The sequence below is a fragment of the Heterocephalus glaber genome, unplaced genomic scaffold (genome assembly GCF_053883595.1).
Source record: "Heterocephalus glaber isolate CG9 unplaced genomic scaffold, H.glaber_assembly_v1.0 deba00001572, whole genome shotgun sequence".
NCBI classification, from domain to species: domain Eukaryota; kingdom Metazoa; phylum Chordata; class Mammalia; order Rodentia; family Bathyergidae; genus Heterocephalus; species Heterocephalus glaber.
In genome coordinates this window covers 7,406,978-7,430,738 of record NW_028258357.1, presented here as the reverse complement: position 1 = coordinate 7,430,738, position 23,761 = coordinate 7,406,978, and the positions used below count along the sequence as shown (strand labels likewise).

Here is a 23,761-nt window from a genome sequence, read left to right as displayed (position 1 = left end):
CTGAATAAATAAATGTGGGAAAAAAGAAAGGAAGAAGGAGAGAGAGAGAAGGAAAGGAGAGAGTCAGAGAAAATGATACAGGGAGAAAGCCAGAAGGAGACAGGGAGGAAAGGAGAAAGACACAGGGAGAGAAGCCTGTATTTTAGAACTTAACGGCTTGCTAGTTATATAAAGCAAACATTCATAGCTATTTATCTATCTCCATTTTGATATCAGACTCATTCAGATCTGGTGTTCTCATCCTAGCTGGGGGGTGAGATCCTCTAGGGAATATCTCTTATTTTATTTCTGTCCTCCTCTTGCCAGGAATTGGAACAACTCACTCCATATTACTCTTTCCAGATTTCTGGACTGCCTCAGCCTCAGGGGGACACAGATAAAGGCACACTAGATGAGGGTTGAGAGATCTGAGATCCACTTCCACCACCGCTAACAATTGCGCAACCTCTGACAACACGCCTCATCTTCTTTCCCTGGGACTTCATGCTTTTATATTTTCATTGAGAGGGCAGGACTAGATGATCATTATAATGTTATGATGACAAAGAGTGTTCGGATTTATATTTACTTTTTAAAGTCCTTCCCTGATCATGAAGACAGAAATACAATCTTCATTAAGGACTTTTGATTGTATTTTAACTTTCACACAAAGAAAACCTTTTCTTTTTCTCCCAAAGTAAATGTTTATAATTTTAGGATGGGACTAATTTAAGAAGTTTTAATTCATCATCAACAAAAGATTCTATTCGTATCTATTTAATAATCACATCTGAAAGAAATATGTACAATGTACAAAACCTCCTTTGTCTTATAATTGCTTAAATATCAAACAGATTAGAACCATATTTTGTTAGTGTGCATTCTTTTCACTTTTTCTGAAGGATCCAGTATTAAAGTGAGGTATCACATTTCCAAAAGGATGGGTTTCGACAGTGAAGATTGGCTACAGCCTCGGGGCTAATTATGACAGAGCCGCCATTGCCTATACATTGACTTCCTCCGTCCTCTCTTCCCTTGATAAGAGGAGCCCAAGTAGGTTTGACTAAAACACCAAGAATACTTCCACTGGGAGAGTAAGAACCCTGTCCCAGTTCTGATCCAAACCACAGTAATGTTGTTCTCCTCCTCTCCAACTCCCCTCACTCCACTTATCTCTGGAGTCTCATGTGGCCCGGTTCTGACTAGCTGATGAAAAGAAGGTATGCAGGACACAGGCTTCCAAGAACTGTTGTTCTCTTGATTAACAAAGTAACATAACAGACTCGCTGGTATTGCTCTATTCATGCACCTCTCTTTATGCCTAAAGAATAGACATAAGCTTTCAATGTACTGTAATTGTCTTGTGCCAATAAAGTAATAAAGACAAGGATAAAAGCTAATCTAGCAATGATGAGCCCTGTGAACTGACCACAACGAACTGCTGCAACAGGCTTCAGTGGTTACTTCTTGACTTTGTTCCATGTCAGACAGATTCATATCTTACTTGTTTTAGTCACTGTAGTTTTGTTGTATGTTACTTGTAGCTGAATGCACAGCCTAAGCAATACAACAGCCAACGTTAGACAGAGATACTTACCTAATCATGAGAATAAGGCTGAACTTCTGAGCAGTTCCAGGTCTTTGACTGGTTATATTAAGACGTCTAAAGGTCAAACACTACATACTCCATGTTTAAAAGAATAACACAATTCATTGCAACTAGAGGAAAGCAAGAATGTATGGTTTTGGTAACCTAGTGTAATTAATATCAAACACAAAATCGTATCTCCAATCTGTAATGACCCTTTCCAGCTCTGATGTTCTGGGGGAATAGTATTTTTGAGCTTCTAATGCCTAAATGTGCTTTCTTAAAGTTGGTTTCTTCATCTCCTCTTGAGGAACGTTGTGATACAGAGTTTCACTAAGTGACCGATGTTTTTCATTTCCAGCTCTCTCCTAAATAGTATGATTTTAACCAGCTCATTGAGCTACACTCATTAAGGTTCTAGCAGGAGGCAACTGTGTTGTTCCACATCCCCTATTGAAACTCATTCTTTTGGTCCTTCTTCCTTGTTGCTGGGCAAAACTTTCCAGAATAGCTTTTTAAGATGTGAAACCATAATTTCATTTTTCTAATGTGATTAGGTATTAGTATCTTCTGATTCTGTTACAAAACCAAATGCTTCTTTCAGGGGATGCCCTTGGTGACCCTCCTGCTGGGGCCCAGTTGCTGCTCCTTACACTAGGAGTACTTCCTCTGGCTAGCTACATGTGATTGCTCTCAAGCCGCTGGCCTCTGGCAAACCATCCTCTCCAAGTAGTCTTTTCAGGAAAAAGTCCACCTCCCCCAAGGCACTGCTGGTCCGTACAAAAGTCATACCTGTGCTCCACTGCTTGTGGAGGTTCATCCTGCCCCTGCTAAAATGCTCTCTGTTCTCTTGGTTTTTGATTTTTACAGATGTAATCCAGGTTATAATCTCTGCTTTCTTGAATTTTAGAACTTCTAGGCCAAGGATTTGTCATGGCTTTCTTGAAGCCTGGCTCTTGATCTAAGAAATGGGGCTCAATGAGCCAAGAACATGGAGAACTCCCTCACACTCTATTATGGACTGAATACGTCACCCTAAAATGTATATACTGAAGCCCTGATCCCTAATGTGATAGTATTGAAGTAAGGCCTTAGGGAAGTGTGAATGCGCTGGAGTGGGGGAAGAATGGCTCCTCAGTAGCTTTTTAAAAACAGGAAGAGGAAAAAACATGAGCTCACCCCCACCCCTCGCTTCTTTCCCTCTCCCTCCCTTCATGCTCTCTTAACAAAAAACAGAAACAAACAAGGCCACATAAGGACAAACTCAGGAAGGAAGAGGCCCTCACTAAGAACCCGACTGTGCTGGCCGCCTGATCTCAGACTTCTTCTACCTTCAAGAATCATGACAATAAATGTTTTATATGTAACTCACCCAGTCTATTGTATTTGTTATGGCAGCTAGAACTAAGACACTCTCCTATTCCTTGCCTTAGTGAATTCTTTGATGTAGTCTGAACCAATCTTTTTTTTAATAGTTTTGTTTTGTTTTTTGCCACTTCTTTTGTAAATGATCCATCTTGCTTTAGCTGTGGGAGTTCTTGGCATTTATTGTTCTCAGCTTTGGAACCTTGGCTTGAACTCTTCCTATATTTTGATATCCTGTTACCTTTCTCCAAATGCTGTTTCTATGATAGGGCATTGGAAAATGAAAGTTGAAGTTCATCTAAAAATCAATGTAACTTCTAGCATCCAAAGAATGAACTTTGAGAAACTATTCATCCAGGCCTATTCTTATCATTTAGTTTTGTTAAAAGGAAAGGACACTCACAAGACGTTTTGCTCAGTGAAGCTTCCAGAGGAATTTTTACTGCCTGAGACTGAGAAGTAGACTCTTGTGCAACTATGAATTGCTTTAAAATCCAATGGATTAAAGAAATGCTTGATAAAATGACTTTTTCAAATACATAGAATTTATTTTTTGTAGAATAATCTCCCATTTTCAATACGTATGTCATTTAGATTAAGAAGGCTTATATTTTCACTAGTACATAGATTCATGATTTATAGAAGCGAACTGCTAACAAAAACAGTTGATTCATCTGTTTAATACAAATGTACAAATGTACAACATTATCCAACTGAGAAAACAAAATCCATTGAAAGGCTCAAAATTGATTATAAGCAACACTGTATGTATTTATAAAACATGTAACATGAGGTTCCATACATAAGAGAGTACTAAAAAATTGTTTGAACTAATTAGTCTCTTGATAGAAGCTTAAAAGACAGTGCTGACAGACACTAAGGTTTAGAGATTGGCTATCATCCAGGATATGAAGTTTCATGGCTGTGTCTCGAAGCAAAATTTGATGCTAATAAAAGTAATTGCTAAAGCAAAATTATATCTATTAAATATGGCTCCCTATTGGACTCATACTACAAAATTGGAGATCATTCCTTCAGGTAAGAGAAATCTGTCAAAATTAAACTCGTTAATAATACCTCTAAAATAAGCAGCCTAGGGTTAAAGAAAGAAATTACTGGTCCCAGTGATATGACTCAAAATGATATACTCTGAAATAAAAATAATTTAATCAAATTAGCACTATCAGGTGAGATCGAGATAGCCAAGTAGCTTTGATAGTTTGATAGTAGCAAATGTGAATCCTTTTTAATTTGTTTAAATTTCAAATATTCCCTTTCTTTTCTCCAAATATCCTTTTGGTATAACCATCCTGTTTGGCTTTTTTTTGCTCCATTTTGATGTCTATCCTTCCAACATCTCAAACTTCAACTTTCTGCCTCATGTTCAGTTTTCTCAGAGTCTTGTCAAGGATCATTGTTTATCTGATAAATAATTTCGTGTTAAACTGTTAATGGTAATAATTTCACATCAAGATGTTAATAGCAATATTAAAATTATTAGCAGAACTTTATACCATTTTACACTATTTGGCACATTTGTGGTTTTTATTTTTTCTAGTTTAAGTGCCTTCTATAAAGATTAGGCTAGATAATAAAAATTTCATCTGCTTTCCATGCAAGCCGGAAAAGAGGATGTTTTGGAACAGTTGTCCTTTGGGTAGGATGTTCAGTGTATTTATATGGAGCACCAGCTCTGCTAGAAAGACCTGGGTGATCAGCACTAGGGGGTGAGGGGCTGAGAGCACAGACTCTGGAGTTAGAAGATGAAGCCCAACCCTCACTCCACCACTCACTTGCTGCAGAATGTAGAAGCCACTTCTTTCCATGTCTCTATGGCCCAATGAATTCTACTTAAAACATTAAAAGCTATAGATTATGGAAAGAGAGGAAAATCTAGGTGTATTTAGAAGCAGAAGGGGAATTACTGAGAGAGAATATAGATGTTCCAAGAAAAAGAGAATGATTAAAGGATCCAATTGTTTCCGAAGTTCAGGAAAAACACTCTAGAAAGGACTTTGTTTTGTTTTTGTTCTGGAGAGGTGTAAGATTGGAAGAAATGCAAAACGTTGGGTTGAAATACAAAGATCTCAGCTGAATTTTGAGTGAGCATATGCTATGGAGTTAAGGGAAAAGAGGAAGGAAATCTGAAATGGCCTTTGGGTAAGGTAAGTCCAAAGAAAGGCGGGATTGATGGATAGTAAAGGGCATCCTACTAACCTGAGCTTAGCCAGGTGACTCTTGGTTCATCTTTCCCATTCTTGCAGGCTTATCTTCCTCAAATGTAAAATCTAGATGTTGAACTGTGAGTTTCAAATCCACTGCCAACTGCAGAATTCTAGAACAATTGATGACTCAGACCCCACCACAGAATAGTAATAGGCCAGTCAAAGTTGATCAGGATGAAACTGCAAGGAGTAAATCAGGGCCAAAAATAAATGTGCTCATTGGCTGATTTGAAGTTGCTATGTGGGATGCTTATGGATCTTTGTTGAGTTCAGAAAAATCACTCCTCCAGCTGTTTTGAGTGAGGACAAACTCCACCTGTGCTGACAAGCTGCTGACCAGCCCCGCCCTGACAGGTGAGCCACACAAAGGTTCCGAAGGTGCAGAGTAGCATTTTGGATGATTGGCTGACATGCGCGGGGTCACATCCCACTGGTGCAAGCCTGTAACCTATAATGCCCGTATTAATTCACCTGCATGGGGGCCGCAGTACCCACAATCACCTCCTTTTTGCAAGTGAGGAAAAATGCCCTGACATCAATTATGTTGCTTCCAAATGATATAATTAGTTAGTGACAGAATCCTGGCTTGAAATAATCATAAGTAGACATATTGCTTTGTAGATATGAGGCAGCAGAAAATGAACTGACAGGTAGTTTCGTACAGGTTTATTTCTCACATAAAATAAACCTGGGGGTAGCCTTTCCAAGACACTATGGAAGTTTTACATTTTTAGGGACACAGAATCCTTCCATTTCTTGCTGTAATGAATATGTCTTGTGAACATGGATTGTGTCCTAAAACTTTGATCATAGAAAAAAGGACTGCTGAAGCTTCAGCAGCTACATTTGCTTTCCAGGAAAGCAAAAAAGAGGTGAGAGCATCTTTGTATTTTGAGGATGTTTATTGGCCAAAAACTATAATTCCCAGCTATATCTCATGGTCAAAACTTAACATAGTAACTATACCCCTAGCTCCAAAGGAGACTGGAAAATGTATTTCCTTAGCTGTATAAGAATGTGGCTGACTGAAAATTGGTGTTCCATAACTCAAAGCAGTAAGTTCTAGATTCTTACCCAGTACCTTTCTTTGGTTTTTTGGTCTATTTTTTTTTTTTTTTTTTTTTTTTTTGGTACCAGGGATCGAACTCAGGACCTTGTGCTTGCAAGGAAGGCAGCAGAACCACTGAGCTAAATCCCCAGTCCCATAATTGGTGTTCTAATAACTAAGGAATAAGTGTAGAGTGAATCCTAGAAGACAACTTGCATTCTGCTAGTATTTTGTTTTGCCAGATCCATGTGGATCAGCTAAGGCTCTGTTCTAGTCCCACCTTCAGGCAGGAATTCAGGCTGACAAAGCCTCAATTATCTGGAGGGTAGATGGTGGCTGGGGACAGGGAAGGGGCACATGTCACTTCTGGCCAGTAGTGTTTCCACGGCCACATCTGATATCCAGGAGGTAGGGAAATCAATCTTCATCCTGTGCTTTAAAAGACAAGAATCAGACTCTAAACAGGTCTGATGACAACTGGAAAGACTCTTCAGAGAATCAGTCCCACTGCGATTGTGGATCAAGATCTTAAAGAGACATAAAAATGACTACTGGGGAAAGATCAACATAGCACAGGCATGGGCAGCTCTCCAAAAAGACAATTGGAGTGCTCTTTATAATTATCTAATTATTAGTTTAAAATGCAGCTTTCTAGACATGACCCAAAGTGAGTTTTAAACATCTCAGAAGATCCTCAAGCAAATGACAAGTCAAACTCCATAACAGTTATTAGGATAGTCAAATTAAAAATAAAAATTCAGCCCAAATCAAATGCTAATTCGGCATATTTTCGATATGATGAATACTGGGTTGCTTTGAAGATGGGAGATGAAAATCAATCTTTTCAGTTATGAAACCCTATTATAAATTCAAACAACAAAATAATTCTTGTTTATTCTAGATTTGAGAAGACTGTTAAAAAACAATTACCCTTTCTTGCTGATCTAGTAACTAATTCTGAAAGGTAGAAAGTGGTTATAATTACTAGCTTTGGTATTAGCAGACTCATATTTGAATCAGTCATTTCTTGTGCAAATTTGGGCAAATGTATCCCCTAGTCTGAGGCTCAGTTTCCTTAAAACAGGAATACTGTTGCCTTTCTTACAGTTTTGTTATGAAAATTAAATGCAATAATACTGGTGAAGTGGGCCAGGGATTTAGCTCAGTGGTTCCACTGCCTGCCTCGCAAGTGCAAGGTCCTGAGTACCAATAATAATCATCATCATCATCATCATCATCATCCTAGTGAATTACTTGATTAGTACAACTAACAAGAGGAAGAATTAATTAGTAGCTAAAAGACTTTTATCAATGGTCATTGTTAAGCTATTGGATAATCTAAAGATTCCTGAGCACTAGCATAAGATAATTACATGTTATGCAACCACATATTGGCCATTTATGTAAAATGCTGTGCTGCACATAAAAGCTTTATATTAATTTAAAATAGTAAACTACTTCTTTAGGCTGTAAAGAAAGACACCCAGGATAGACTATCATTAGACTGCAAAAGTTCATTGATTAGGTAAACATTTTTCTCTGTGGCATTATTCTTGTGATCTTAGAAAATCCTTGGTATACATGAATGTATATCATCTTGTTTAGCAAATCTGCATTATGGGTGAAAGAAAATAAAAGCTCTGGATACTTTTTTGAGATGTAAAATAGAGTAAAGAGTCAGCAGAAAGAAGTAAAAGCAGCTCTTCTCTGGACAAAGTGATGAATTGAATCAAGAACCATGTAACCAGAATGGAGACTAAAAGAGTTCTGCCATAGCATGTGTATCCATGAGTCTCCACCCAATTCACTGGTATCAAATCTGCGGCAAATGGCAAGAGAAACCATTCAGACCTTGAAGCACAGCCAGTTCTGCAACATCCAAGCTGGATGCCATCTCCCAACTGTGCTCAGCCGGCCATCCCATTACAATGGCTGATAACAATGGCCAGATATCTCACCAGCTGCTGCTCTCTAAGCTAAAATGGGCTGGCTGTAGGCCGGCAGATGAGATTTGATGAAAAACCACTGAAGGAGAAACTTAAATAGTGCCATAAAAATTGTTGTTGACTGTGAGAAGACAATCAGAGCTGGCAAAGGAGCCAACGGTAGGTGAGTGCAGCGGTTTGACAGTAATTAGAGATGAAGAGCTCAGTTCCAGGAAAAGCCATAGGGCACCAATAAGCAAAGGAGCAAGCAGAGGTGGATTCGAAGCAAATGGAGCAGGCCCTGGTGTGTTTTGGGGCACTGGCAAAGGAGCCAGCGCTTGGGTTCATGTGGTTGTTTGTTTCTGTAACATTTTTGTAAGTGTGGCATTTTAAGAGTAGTTGGTAGAGATCACAGTCTTCCCACCCTATTTGGCCTCCTTCATGAGGAGGGTGGTAGAGTGATCATGGGCATTTTTACAATCCAGGGAAGTTGAGTTGGAGACATTTAGGATGAGTTTAGAGAGAGATACATTGATCTCTTCTGTCTATATTTGAGTTCTTCCTCACTGTTCTGGTGCAGAAGAACCAGGAATAACCGTCTGCCTGTTCGCTGGACTCACCCAAAGCCTTAACATAAAGCTGTTTCTTTAGAAACGTGCCGTACAAGGGGTTTGGAAGAATGCTGGCAGTAGAAGCCAAAGAAGTGAGGCTGTGGGAACCTCACTTTGTTTGATATGCAGAATTTCAGGTGCAGGATTCACCTCTTAGAAATTCCTAGTTAAAATGGAAATTGTCAATTGTCATTTACATTATCTTTAAATATTTTATAATAAAAGTATACTATGATGAAAACACCATACATTTTAATGGAAATTGTAAGAGTAAAATTTATAAATTCCTATGATTGTGGACCCCAACTTTGTATTGCTGGTTTATAATACAGCAAACAGTAAATATGTCTGTGAATCAAATCTTATTTTTTAATAAAAAATTGCCTCAGCCATATTGAAGGAAAATAAATCTTTCTAGATTTTCTGTATCAAATCCTATAAAGCACATCATGTGAAGAGGCAATTAATGAATTTGCAGTTATAACATGCAGGAAGCAAGTTTTATAGTTTTATTATAGGTCCATAAATAATAAAAATATTTGGTTATATTTTGTGATGACTTTCCTGTTCGAAATAAACATTCATTTGTGCCTAATTTTATATATTTTTTTAATTTAAGAGGACTCCTTTTAACACTTAGCTAACTATTGCTGTCAGCATTTTCATCCTGTTAGAATTTCCGTTCCCCAAACAGGCCTAAAAGAGCCTGATCCCCATTAATAAAACTAGTGTTTTCTTAAGAGAAATATTTATATATATGTCATTATACATCTTTTATATTCACTATATATTTTATATTCATTACATATTTACACATATGTCATTATATATCTTTTACATTTTATTTTAGTATGATATGTATTGAAAAATGCCCAAGTACTTTGATAAATTTCCCTAAGTTTCACAAACTGTATATACACCAATACCCCATAGAAAATTAGCAGAATCTCAGATTCTCCCACGATATTCTTTTCTCCCTACCAAGGGAAGTCACTGACATGATTCAGTGTAATGCCATAAATTACTTTTATGCATTTCTGAACTTTAAATAAACGAAAAATCATGCAATATGTAGTCATTTGTGTCTGACTTCTTACTCCCGACATTATGTTTGTGAGATTCATCCTCATCATGTGTGTGGTTGTGGTATGATTATTCTCATAGCTATGTAGCATTCTATTCTATGTATCATAATTTATTTATGAGTTCTATAGTTGATAGGTATTTGAATAGTCTCCAGTTTGGGACAGGATGCTGTTCTGAATATTCTTGCACATGTACAAGTGCATGTATGCCATTCAGTTGGGTATATATGCAAGACTGAACTATTGGCTTATAATCATCATTAAGTTTTAAAAAGCAAGTGAATTTTTATGTTACTTTCGGTAATGTGACTTTAAATCTCCAATCTTATTTAAAATGCTATGAGTTTTTGAGTATTATAGTGATACTATTAAGTTTAAACTTCATGGCTGAGGCAGTTAAGATAATACATTTTAAAGATGAAGGACACAGCAGCCCAAATAGATGGCAGAGGGAGAAACTTAGCACATAATTCTCAACCTAGACTATTAACCTTCTTACTGATGGTCAAAGAAGTTTTGAGATAAATCCCAGTTGTACCTATGGTCTTGGCATAATTATTAGTCATTCCATTTTTCTGTTAGGTCACCTGGGATAAGAAGAAACACTTGAACAAATGAAATTATGACTAAAATGCCAAAAAAGTTTTTAGCCTTAACTGAGAGGTCCAACAGGAATCCTCTGGACTCTGTGTGGTAAGGCTAACAAATGTTGGTCATCGTGGGGTGGATTATGCAATCCACCATGTCTGTTGCTGTTCCTTTGGGGAATGGCATGCGTACTCTGGGTGGAAAGCCACATTTACACAAGGGAGGGAACAACAGCATAGTGTCCAGACAGAGAACGAATGGATGTGAGATAGTCATGTAGATGTGGGTGCTTGGGAGGAGGAGAAAAGGGAGGGGTAAAAAAGAAATTATTAATTAGCAATGGAAAAGATGAGTTATGGAGACAGAAAACAGACATGAAAGCTGAAGATATCAACAACAGAATCAATTCTTGCTTTGATTTAGGATTTTGATTCTATGGGGCAGTAAACATGGGAAAATTAATTCAGAAAGTTAAATCCTACTATACAGTATGGTTTTCAAAATTAAAAGTAGTTTACATGATTCAGATGGTTTAATAAACACAAGCATGTTTAGTATCTTAACCTCACACTTATGGGATTTATAAGCCAACAATATTTCACTTGGGGCCAGTGAACACTAAAATCTTAAAAAGTATTTAAAGCTTCTTACATAATGGGTTCCAATTTCTACTTTATATTGTGCAGATTAACACTGCATATTGAGAAAGTATTTGAAAATATAAAGATTTACCTTTAAAGCCTTTAAAGAAAAAAATTCTGTATCAACATGGGTAATGTGCATGGTTTAATCAAAAAATATAGTGAACCCTTAAGTTTTAAGAAGTATTAAAGTGAAAGGCACCGTGGCATTAACCCCCTTCCAAGTACTTCTTGCTGCAAGCACACTTATCCCACCCTTCTTGCCACTTTCTGGACCAGCTCTGGAAATCTTCTTTTTTTAGTTGCCCTGTAGCAGCTACCTCCATGTCCTGAATCAATTGAAAACATTTACCTTTCAAGGCCATTTTGATTTTAGGGAAGAGTAAATCACACAGTGCCAGATTCAGTGAATAACTAAGTGAGGACTCCCTGGAATGTTTTTACAAGCCTGCCTTTCTGTGAGATGGAACTCAGCAGCAGGAGTCACCATATTTTTTAATCACGTCTCATAAAGACATGAAAAAGGACTTTCAAAACTGCTTCAGAAAGTGGCAAGAATGATGGGACATGTGTGTTTCAAGGAAGGGGGAGTAGTTTGAGGGGGATTACTAGCAATGTGTCTTTTATTAAAATAATTTTGAGAAATTTAAACATTCATCATATATTTCATTCTTTTCTTATTGTGTATATTATATATTGTGTACCTACTACATTGTGTACCTGCTATATGTTTTACATGAAGTAACTCTATGCCCTGGGTGCTCTTATGTCTCTTAGTTTTTCAGAAGAGGAAGAGGAGCAAGGTAGGAGGAAGACAGGAGGACTTTAGAAAAGTATTCCACGTTCACAGTTTTCAAATGGAACACACTTCAGTTTGCACCCAAGTGGCTTGTCTAGAACCCAGGTGTTCTGCCTCTGTGATATAATTCTGACAACTAAACTCTGGCAGGTGAGGATTCAGGTACTTCCCACAGTAAAGCAGTTCTAGAAAATAAAGAGCAACATAAAAGAAACTTGCAAGGAAACAGGAAGTTAGATTTGTGGAGAAGGGAAGGGGCTCCGGGGACAGGGATTGGGGCAAGACAGGAGGGGAGGGAGGGGAAGGAGACATAGAAATGATTAATATGTTATGTGTGTACGTACAAAGTCCTCAAGATGAATGTAATTATTATGTACTGCAAACATATACTAATGTAATACAGTAGGAGGCTGCACGGTAGCATGTAGACATCGAGTCAAATACACGAATTAATTTCATGGACTTACTTGTTATATGACCTTGTGGGGCTCTATTTCCTTGTCTGTAAGGTGGGAGTAATGCATAATGGTAGGCATATACATTCCAAGTGGCTACTGTGGTACCGTGTGTGTTTGAGATTTTGTGAGTTTCCCTGTCACCTTCTTAAAGCAAAGGAGCAGCCTCCACACAGTGCCTCTTCTAACCTATTTCCTCCAAGCAGACAAAAATCTGTTCACCCAGCTCAGGGTTTTGTTCTCTAAAGATTCTCCAGCAAAACAGCTAGTGTTTCATCACCTGACAGTTCAGAAATCTTCCTCAAGATTAGTCAAATTTCCTGATTAATTTTGAGAAGATTGTCTTTTACTAATTGTCACACAGCATAGAAAAAAACTGGCAATATTTTTCATCTATGCCAATTTTAATTAACCATATACTTATGCATTTTCTCCCGTTGTCTCATTGCTAGATCTTCAGGAAACTGCCTTTAGTTAGTTTAAATCCATATACAATAATGTGTTGTAGTTTTTTCTAGGTACACTCAAGTACCATCTCCAATTTATGGCTTTCTGTGATTTCCCCAAGCAAATATTATCTTTCCCTTTGGGCTGCTGGTACATGGTAGAATTTGTTTATATGGTAAAACTGACTTATCTATAGCTTCTGCCCATAGGACTGTGAGCATCTTGAGAACAAAAGCAATATGGTATTCATAGGTTTAGATTTTTGTCTGATTATTTATGTCTAGAGTCTAGGGTTGAGTCTAGTTTGTAGTAATGACAGCTGTTCATCAAAATAACTTTGTTGCTTTAATAAATGTTTCTTTATTACCATTAAGAAAAAATCAAAAGTTTTTAATTTAGATTACATATACTCAGTGAGTTCCTTTAGTCTCAGCACTAACATCTCTGATTAAATTAAAAATTAATGTTCAACTTTTCCTGCAGCTAACACTAGGTAGATAAATACATAGTGGCATATATATTACTCAAAAGTATAATATGCTTCAGTAACAAGGGGCTCAACAGTAATTCAAAGGCTTAGCGAAGATAAAAGTTTATATTTCTTTTGTCACAATACAAGGTGAGTGTTCCAGCTCTCTTTATACTGCCAGTCAGGAACCCAAGCTGGCATAGGCTCCATTACCTTCACCCCCTTTATCTTCCAAGTTTGACCACCTTATTGGCCTTTTAGCCAATGAGAAAGGAAAATGATAATGGAGAAGGATTCTCCCAATTTTATAGGAGACTGCCTGGAAGTATAGAGTGACATTCACCACTTCTGTCCATATTTCACTAGTGAGACTATAGTCACATGTCCACCCCTAGCTACAGGGAAGGCTTGGAAATGTAGTACATGTCTGGGCAGTTCCATTCTAGCTGTGACTTTATTACTAAGTGTTAGGCATTGAATTGTGTATATTGAAAACTCATATGTTGAAGAACTCACCTCCAGTTTTTATAGTTTAACTGTATTCAGAAATAGGGTCTTTAAAGAAATAAGTAAAGATGATGCCTTCAGGGTGAGCCCTGATCCAACACTGTGTCCCTAAAGGAGAGGAAGTTAGGATGTAGACCTGCATGCAGGGACTTCCATATCAAGACACAGCCATTTATAAGCAAGGAGGGGCATCAGAAGTACCCAACACTGCCAATATCTTGATCTCAGACTTCCAGCTTCCACAATGATGAGAAAACAAATTTCCAAAGTGCAAGCCACTCAGTCTAGTGCTTTCAATGGCAATATTAGCAAAGAAAACAAGCAGGAAGAAGGACAGACTTTGGGGGGACAATAAATGGGGACTATAGCATTAATAAACTACAAATTAATTATAATATCACTCATGAATTTAGCTTGGAGTCATAAGCAAGTTGTTTAAAGGTCTTTAAGAATAGAAATCTCCTGCTTGGTTCCACTGCCCTTCAATAGTCAATGATCCATTAAAAACATAAATGAGACTCCAGACACACTCAGCCACCTCATCTTTGACAAAGGATTCAACCATCCACACTGGAGGAAAGATAGCCTCTTTAATAAATGATGTTGGGAAAACTGTATTTCAACCTGCCAAAGACTAAAAGTAGACCTCTGTCTTTCACCATGCGCTAAACTAAAACTCAAGTGGATTAAAGATCTAAATATTAAAACACAAACACTAAACTTACTGGAAGACAAGTTAGGTAGAACTCTTGAAGACACTGGCATAGGAAAAGACTTTATGAACAAAACCTCTGTAGCACAGGAACTAGCAAAAAGAATCGACAACTGGGATCTCATCTTTTTAAAAAGCTCCTGCACTGCAAGAGAAACCACCAACAGAGCTAAGAGAAAACCTACAATGGGGGTAAAATTTTTTGGCAGCTGTTCCTCAGACAAAGGACTACTATCAAGAATATACAAAGAACTTAAAAAAAATTAGACGTCCCCCCTAATTTAAATTTCAAAATGGGCATCTGAAATGAACAAACATTTGTCAAATGAATCAGTCAAAGAAGTAAAAGCAGCAAATAAACATATGAAAAAATGTTCAGCATCACTGGTCATTTGAAAGATGCAAATGAAAACAACACTGAGATTCCCCCTCACCCCAGAAAGAATGGCTGCTATCAAGAAATCAACCAACAGCAAATGCTGGCAGGGTTGTGGGGAGAAAGGAACCCTTCTCCATTGTTGGTGGGAGTGCAGACTGGTGCAACCACCATGGAAATCAATATGGAGATACCTCAAAGAACTAGGACTATAGGTCCCATTTGACCCAGCTATTCCTCTGCTGGGTATCTACTCAAAAGAATTAAAAGAATCATATCACAGTGATATATGCACACCCATGTTTATAGCTGCACAGGTTGTAATAGCTAAAGCTTGGAAACAGCCCAATTACCCATTAACTGGAGACTGCCTAAAGAAGATGTGAGGGGTTTTTTTTAATGAAACGGAGTACTATTTAGCCATAAAGAAGGAGGAATCTAGAGACATTTATAGCTAAGTAGATGCACATTGAGGTGATACTCTTAAGTGAAATAAATAGGACACACATGTGTAAATAACAAATAGTTTCTCTAGTGTGAGGAATTAAAAATGTAAATAAGGATCAAAATGTATAATAGATAATGTGAAATAGGAAGAAAAGGTCTAAAGGAGTGGGGGAAGTGGAAAGGGTAGGGGAAAGGAAAAAAGGGAAAGGAAAAAATAATGGAAAAGGAGAAAATGGAAACAAAGTCTTTGTAAATAGGGAAGGGTGGAGGAGTTGAAGGGAGGGCAGGGGAAGGGGAAAAAATAAGAACCAAAATACATCATGTAAAGGTACAAGCTCCCAATGATGAATGTAACTGTATTGTAGACCTAAAATAAAATATACCAATAAATTTAATGAAAAAAATAAAATAAATAAAAGAGCATCTAGAAATGAAAAAAAAGCATAAATGAGATTGTTTCACTTGCCTTGTGAAACCTTGGAAGGACTTCCCAATTCATGCAGTCCAAAAGTGAATGCCCTTCTGTACCCTAAAAGAACTGCAATCTGCTCCTCTTCCCACCTCAGTCGTGGCTTTTGTGTCGCTGACTCTCATGCTCCTTTGCTCTACGTACATTTTTCATCAAAGCAACCATGCACCTCAAGGCCTTTTCACTTGCTGTTTTCCTTCTAGGAATGTCATTTACCCAAAATGACTATGCAGATTTATTTTTTGAAGAATCTTACTTTGGGTATCTGCTTTAACATCTGTTTTATCAGAAACCTTCATTGACTCCTGTTTGAAATAGGAATCTTCTCCATGAGTCTTTAGAACATCTTCTCACCCTTGCCCCTCTTTTGTGCTTCCTCACAGCACTTACAGATATTTCCAGATGTCTCCATAAGACCTTTTGTTCTGACACAGAAAAGTCTGAATTTTGAGCCAAAAGATGAAAAATGCCAAGGAACTAAAGAGATGAGTCAAAGGAATACGGGGACTCTCATGGGAGGAATTTACTCTTAGCATTTCCAAATAATTAAAACATATTTTAGACCCTTTTGCCTGCTCTGTAAATCAAATTAAAAGCATCGAAGGGTGAGCATTATTTAATCTACTTTATATGGGGGAATGTTGTCAGTATATGTTGTAGAATAACAACTAAAAGCAACACATTTCTTTCTGGTATCTCCATAACTTCATGATGAAAACATTCTGTTGATCAGAACCTCAAGATCTATACTTGCATATTTCTTGTCCTTAGGTCTGCCAGTCTTTGCATGTTTCCTTGGTTTAGCTTAATTCTACCACCATGTACTTTGCCTTTTTTCCAAGTTTATTTATTACCTTTTGGCTCATTTGTCTTGATTATCTTTTTTTGTTTGAGGTCACCTATTCTCACAAGTTATCTCTCTGTGATAGTTTCCAAATCTATAAATACAGCTGATTCCTCTCTTTGCAAATCTCAGCTTACATAATAAATTGTTTGCTAGATATTTACAATAAGTGCCTATGGTTGCTTCAACCTAACTCTTAAACATCCCTTAAAATTTGTTGACATTCTAAATTCCCATGGTCTTGAATGCCACCAGACCCTTGTAGCTTAGGCTGTGAATCTTAGACGCTTCCTGAATTTGGCCTCTGTTAGTAGTTGATTTAGGAATTATTTTGTATACAGCCCTGAGTGTCTAGGGTTGTAGATTTCTAAACCTTCTCTACTTCTTACACAGCAAAAGAATATCACCTCTCAAAATGTCTGCAAGAAGCTGAGAGTGAATTTGAACACATTAGCTCAGTCAGGTACTAACTATCACGGTGGCTTATTCCGTTAACACCCAAAGCTACAGCTAATTCCTTTGGGAAATGAAGTTCTTTGAAATAATTTTATCTCAGTCATTCAAACTATCATCTTTTCACCCATGTTCTGTTTGGAATCCTAGTAAATACTACAGAATTATTCTCACAACTCTAACCTTACCTAGGAATTCAGCCAAAGTCAGTACTGAAAACAACTTTATATTGGAATTTTATTAGGAAATCTGTAGCCAGTTCATCAAACCACTCCTCAAATTCTTGGAATATTAAGTTTTTAGCACTATTCTTCAGGGCTCTTAAATTCTCTATCTTGAATATTTTTTCTGTTTGTCTTCTTTGTTTTCTGGATGTTATTTTCTACATTGTTAATGTGGTCCTTGGCTCTGACAGTTTTGTCCTTTGATCTAATATCTTTGCATGTATGTGTGGTTGCTTTATTATGCAATCACACTTTATTTTCTCATAACTTTAAAAATTCTAATTGTAACATATTTTAGAAGCTTCTACTTAATTCATGGCTCTAATAACCTGTTCAGTCTCTCGAAGGATGAATTAAAACATTTACATTTCCTGTAGGTTAGCTGTTCTATTGGATTAGCTTTTTTGATATTGCCTTTTCTTAAATGCGTAGAATTTTTGGTTGTTGTTCTTACAGATTTGTGAAGGAAGGACTGGGATTGATTACTATAAGTAACTAGTGTGAATTTTCTTAGAAGTTATATATGTCTGATTCTTTACCAACCCATCCCTCCTATAAAAGGAAGTCTGATTGGACTCAAGTTTGAAAGGACAGGATCATGCTGACCAATGGGTTTACGGGTAGAAAGCTGGAAGCAAGGCTGGACTTCTAAATGCCAAAATATGAGGAAAATTAGACTGCTTGAATATATTTCTTTGATGTGATGAACCTTTTATCTCATCACACCTTTATTTAATGTCTGTTTGGGCTTAAAGTCAACTCTACTTTTGCAACAGCCATTTCCAGCATAAAGACCTGGTTTTGATTTTATTCCCTGCTCATCATCTTATCTTGGTCTAGCAAGGCCAGAAGATTCTCCAGTTGTTGTTTTTTTAAAGCTGTTATCATTAGGTTGCATCCTGGAGTTAAGCACGTCAGCTGCTCAGTACAGACCTAATCTGGGTGTTTCATAATCCTTTAAACTATTATTATACTAGTCGCCATTTGAGAAGTTTTTACTCTTAGGCTACTTTATTCTGACTTGAGTCTTGGAACTCTCTCTTTCAGAATTGTCAGCTTGGAGTTTTTTCTTTTTTAAATCAATCAGCCTCTTGTACTTTTTTCTAGTCTGCAGCTTTAGACATTTGCTTTTTCAGCATTATGGAGGATTTTGAAAAACATACCTCTCCTGTTATTCAAGAAATGTTGCAACACAAAGAAACTACATGAATCTCTTTTGCTCACTATCTTGAATCAGAAAACGTATCTTTTATGCATCCAGCTGTTGGTCATAACCCCACTTCCATCACACACATGCAGAGGCAGTTTATTTTTCTGAGCTTTTTATTGGTAAGATCTTTGCTTCCCATAGCAAAGACACAAACTTAGTCAAAGCCTGTAGTATTTGGTACATCATGATTTTAGTAATTCCTTAATTGTTTTATTTATGCCCAGTCTCCCTCTCCGCCAGATGATTCAGCACAAACTGCAGTATGACCTTTACGGGCCATGGGCACTTTTGCCCTGTCTCCCACTTAAAAAAATAAGTTCAGGCTGACCTTTAACCATGTAGCCCTGGCCAGCCTCGGACTTGTGGCTACCCTCCTGCCTTAGCTTCCCAAGTGCTGGGGTCACAGGCACACACCACCATGCCTGGCAAAAATGAACTTTCTAAGTTCACTGCATTTGAATGGTTTTACTGCAGAACAAATCCTTTTATGACAACAAAATTAACATGAGACAAAAGACTCACGATATTCATTACATCTGTAAGGTTGCTCTCCGGTACAACTATTTGATTCCATAGTTTTGATGCTTGGATAAAAGCCTTAGCATGCCCATTACCTTTGTATGGCTTCCTCAGAGAGAAAATTTGATGCCTAGTGAATTTTAAGGCTTGCAAGTCTCTGTTGTACTTGCAGTATGTTTTCATAACTGTTGCTATTTAGTGTCAGTTGGGATTTTGATTACTACTTGACTTCATCATAAAGGTTTTGCCACCTTCCTTGCATCTGTAAGATATCACCCATGTACAAATGCTCCAGTGTTACACAAGGTGTGAATTTGCATGTTCATCTCATTTCTGTGGTTTCTCTCCAGTATGGGTTATCTAATGTGTGCTGAAGTGTGAGCACTAAAGACAGGATTTACCAAACTAATTACATTTTTCTAAGGTTTTCTCAAGGATAAATTTTCTGATATGTTCTGAGCCTTGAGTGCGTACTAAGAGATTTGCTACTCTCATTCCATTTGTGAGGTTTTTTTCCATTTTGAGTCTTTTGGCATTGTTAATTGATTAAGTTTCTTTCCACTATGCATTAGCTTATGGCTAGTTATATGTTAAATGATAACTCAAGGCTTGACTCATTTATTCTGCATGAAAATTATTTTTCTGGCAGGAATTGTGCAATGTTTTGGAAGACTTGAACACTACCTGAAGACTTCTGCTTCATTCATCTGTCAGCTTTCTCTTCAGGTTGAACTCTCCAAGGAATTCCAAGTTAGAAATTGTCACGAAAACCCCTGCTGAATTTTTTCCAGTATTTATTATGTACTTAAGCTTACATGCTTTGTAGCTTTGCTACATTCATTGAATTTGTAAAATTTCTCACCTCTATGATTGCGCTGGTGCATGAAGTGTCAAATTTGACTCAACATTTCAGCATACTCATTACATTACTACAGTTTCTCTCAAGTGTGCAATCTCAGACGATGTGGTAGGGATGAGTTTAGACTATACATTTTGTCACATTCATTATATTTGTAAGCTTTCTCTCCGGTATAAATGCTACGATGATGTACAAGGTGGCAGGAATTGTGAATGAGCTCCTTGGTGCATTTCAAATGTTTCTTTCCAGTGTGAATTATCAGATGTTCTGCAAGATATGAATTAAAACTGAACAGTTTATGACATTCATTACAATTGTAAAGTTCCTCTTCAGTGTGGATTGTTTGATGCTTTGCTAGAAATGACCTATGACTAAACACTTTACCACATTCATTACACTTGTAAGGTTTCTCCAGCATGAATGGTCTGATGACATATAAAGTTTGATTTCTAATTGAAGACCTTGGCACATTCCTTACATCTGAAAAGTTTCTCTCCAATATGGATTCTTGGATGGTTTGTTAAGTATGACTTTTCACTGAAGACTTTTCTGCATTCATCACATTTGTAAGGTTTCTCTCCAGAATGCATTCACCAATGACTTCTAAGGTTTGACTTCTTATTGAAGACCTTACCACATGTACCACATAAAAGTTGTTTCTCTTCAGCATTGTTTATTTGATGCATACTAAAGCATGAGCCTTGGTTAAAAGATTTGCTACACTCATTTCTTTTGTTCCTTTCTCTTTGAAATAGCTGGAGTTCAGGAGATGTGACTGAAATCTTAACCCAAGCCAATTTTTAATATGTTTCTTTCTTGTATTCCTTCTACCGTGTTCATCTCTTCTGTGAGTGAGATTTTCCTGGTGATTCATACAAAATCCTAAGTCAAGTCTTTCATCTTCTCTCCATGACACTCAGAGACATGTATATTTGTCTGGATTTCTTTGAAGCACAATTCTTTTTTTTTTTTTTTTTTGTATTGGGGATTGAACTTGGAACCTTGCACTTGTGAGGCAGGCGGTGGAACCACTGAGCTAAATCGCTGGCCCTGAAGCACAATTCTTAATGTTATGGATTTCATAGCTTCCCAACATTACTGTCTGGAATATTTCTTGGCTATAACTTTTCCTTTGGGGTGGAAATTTTTTTTTTTTTTGGTACCGGGGATTGAACTTGGGTCCTTGCGCTTGCACAGCAGGCAGTGAAACCACTGAGCTAAATCCCCGGCCCCTGGGTGGAAATTCTTTGATGGCACATTTAGAAGAGGTATCTGTGTTCACACCTGTGATACATTCCCACCCATTGTGGTTTCTGTATACTTTCACGTGGCCATCCACACTGCAGGGCTCTCCTCCTTCCTCCCACATGGAGACAGCACTCAGGTCAAAAGGAGAGATTCCCAGGGAGACAAGGTTGCTTTAGTTTTCCAATGTCATGTCCCTGTATAAAGTCCTCTGAACAGGGTCCAGGCATTTCCACTTCTCCTGTGAGAATTCTATGGCCACATCCCTGAACATCAACTGACCCTGAATAACAGCCATTTTTGACTCCTTTTCTTTCCTCTTCCTCCTCTTTTAGGCTTCTTCCCTGAGATACTGAGGACTACAGAGGAAGCCACTTTCAGAGCTCAGGAAGTTACATGGGGACTATCGAGGTAGCTGTACATGTTGGATGTCCCAGCAGAGTTGAGGTGATATATAGACACAGGATTCTAGGGTTCCTTGAAGAGTTGTGCAGTGACCTTCACTCCATGGGATGCACTTCCAGGTCTCTCCTAAGTTTCACAAAACATTTCTTTTTCTTCATGTCAATATGTTTGTGTGTATGTGTGTGTGTGTGTGTGTGTGTGTGTGTGTGAGATAGACAGAAGGAAGGAGAATCATTGACTCTCAGAATGCATAGGATGAAGGTGAAGTTCCTTTAATTTCCTTCTCAGTTAATATTGAAACCCTATCATAACTTGTTATACAGTATATTATTTCCTAAGCATACCTCCTGTGGCTTATTACCCTGAGTCATCTACACCAGTTAACTTCCAACCTCCTGAACAAGATGGGAACTTTATCATTTCTATTCATCATTTCCCATTGCAGCCTGGGTCTCAGCTCCACCTCTGAGGTCTGCCTTTACTTATTAGCTTGATCAATCTGGAGTTCGTGTTGTGTTCACACTTACTATCTTGTACAAGTTAAGCAACATCTATGTGGCTCAGTTTTCTGAAACATAATAGAGAAGATAAAGCTCCTATTGGGAGAGTATGAAGGATTAATACAATAGTAAGTGTGAGAAATACTTGAGAGCATATATCATGTGCCTGCTACTCGGTCCCTGAAGTATTGTACATATTAATATGCATGAAAAGCTGAATACAGTCTCTGGCCCACAAAAAGTTCAATAAAAGTATTCTATTATTTTTCTACAATATTACTCAAGAGGGGATGTGGTAATTAAAAAAAAAGACTTTCTGGACAACTTCGGCCCTGGGCATTGCCTTCTCTTCTGACTCTTGTAGCATGTATCATACACACTGTCCATTTGATAGTTACCATATACTACTTAAAAAACAGGAATATTGCCTCATAAATCACCTATGGCCCTTGCACAACTTGCCTTGGAGCCTTACAAATTGCAGAAGTCTATTATATATTTGTTGATTTATTTCTTAATTGACTGTATGATTTCTTCATATCCGACAGCCAAAAGTCCACTCAGCTGACACATACTGCGAGGAATTGGTGAGGTCAGCAGCAAGGTCAGCCACAGCCCACTTGGCCCAGAACCACCTTGAAAGTTTCCCTTCACTTTGCTCTGCTATTCAGCCTCTGTGCTAGTGTGGAATTGAACCTCGATTGTGTTTCCTCACACACATGTTGGAGACTTGTTTTCCTACCATCTTTGTAGTGCTGACCAAAGTCACCCGAGATGGAATTGCATGTGGCGGATTTAATAGCACAATTTGCCCCATGAATGGTAAATTTACCACCACAGTAATTTCCTTAGTTAGGAGCTAGAGCAGTTGGAACACCACTGTTACTTATTTCTGTCACCAAAGACTTATTATTTTGAGTTACTGCCTTTAGGATAATTACAAATTCTCACAGAGGTCTAGCATAGGCTAGTTTTCCTGACAGCGTTTATAATTTTCTTTCTATTCAATAGAGCACAGAACTGAGAATTAGGCAGGGAGGAGGTCAGAGGGAGGGAAGGCCTGTAAGAAGGGGAAAGGGCTTCATAAAAGAGAAGGGAGTGTAGAAGAACCCAGCTTTGCCTGCTTCACCATGTTATTCTACTGAAAAGTCACGTGGCTCTTTCCAGCGAATGCAAACCAGCAGTTCTAATCACAGGCATAAGCCAGATGTTTCAGACGCACTTTAGTGAATATGACTCCACAGCTCTTGTTTCTAAGGAAAAAGTATGACTCTGGTACAGATTGAAAACATTAAGAAGTTCAGATACCATCTTCCAAATTCCTCTCACTCCTAGCTACACAATCTGACCAAACTTGCTGTGTTTTCACTAGATTTGTATGAAAATATTATTGACTACTCTTTATAAAATTTTTACAAGTCTTTCTAAAGCAGTAGACTATATATTTGGTAACCATATTGCCATCTGTTATCTCAATAGCCACAGGTTCTGTCTCTACTTTGCTGTTTAAATGCTAATCAGCAGAAGGTTTGTTCATCAATCCAGTGAGAGCAGATAAGCCCAGTAACAGGGCTGAGGGGTGTTATATGAGGGAGACGTCAGACTATAGTGCCTGGAAATAAGGAACAACAGCTACACCGGTCTGGGTAGAGTCACAGTTCCATGCTGTGCCTTGGCACAAATCTCACAACTACTTGGGACATCTATGATTTTATCTATCAAGTGAGAAAACAGAAAATAACTTAGGCCATCCTCTGAGGATTAAG

At 37.8% G+C, this 23,761-nt stretch overlaps 1 pseudogene; it reads right to left on the bottom strand.

Moving 5' to 3' along the window:
* Positions 1 to 5,407: 5,407 nt before the first annotated feature.
* LOC147823559 (zinc finger protein 480-like) lies at positions 5,408 to 21,388 on the bottom strand (annotated as a pseudogene).
* Between the last annotated feature and the right edge of the window lie 2,373 nt (positions 21,389 to 23,761).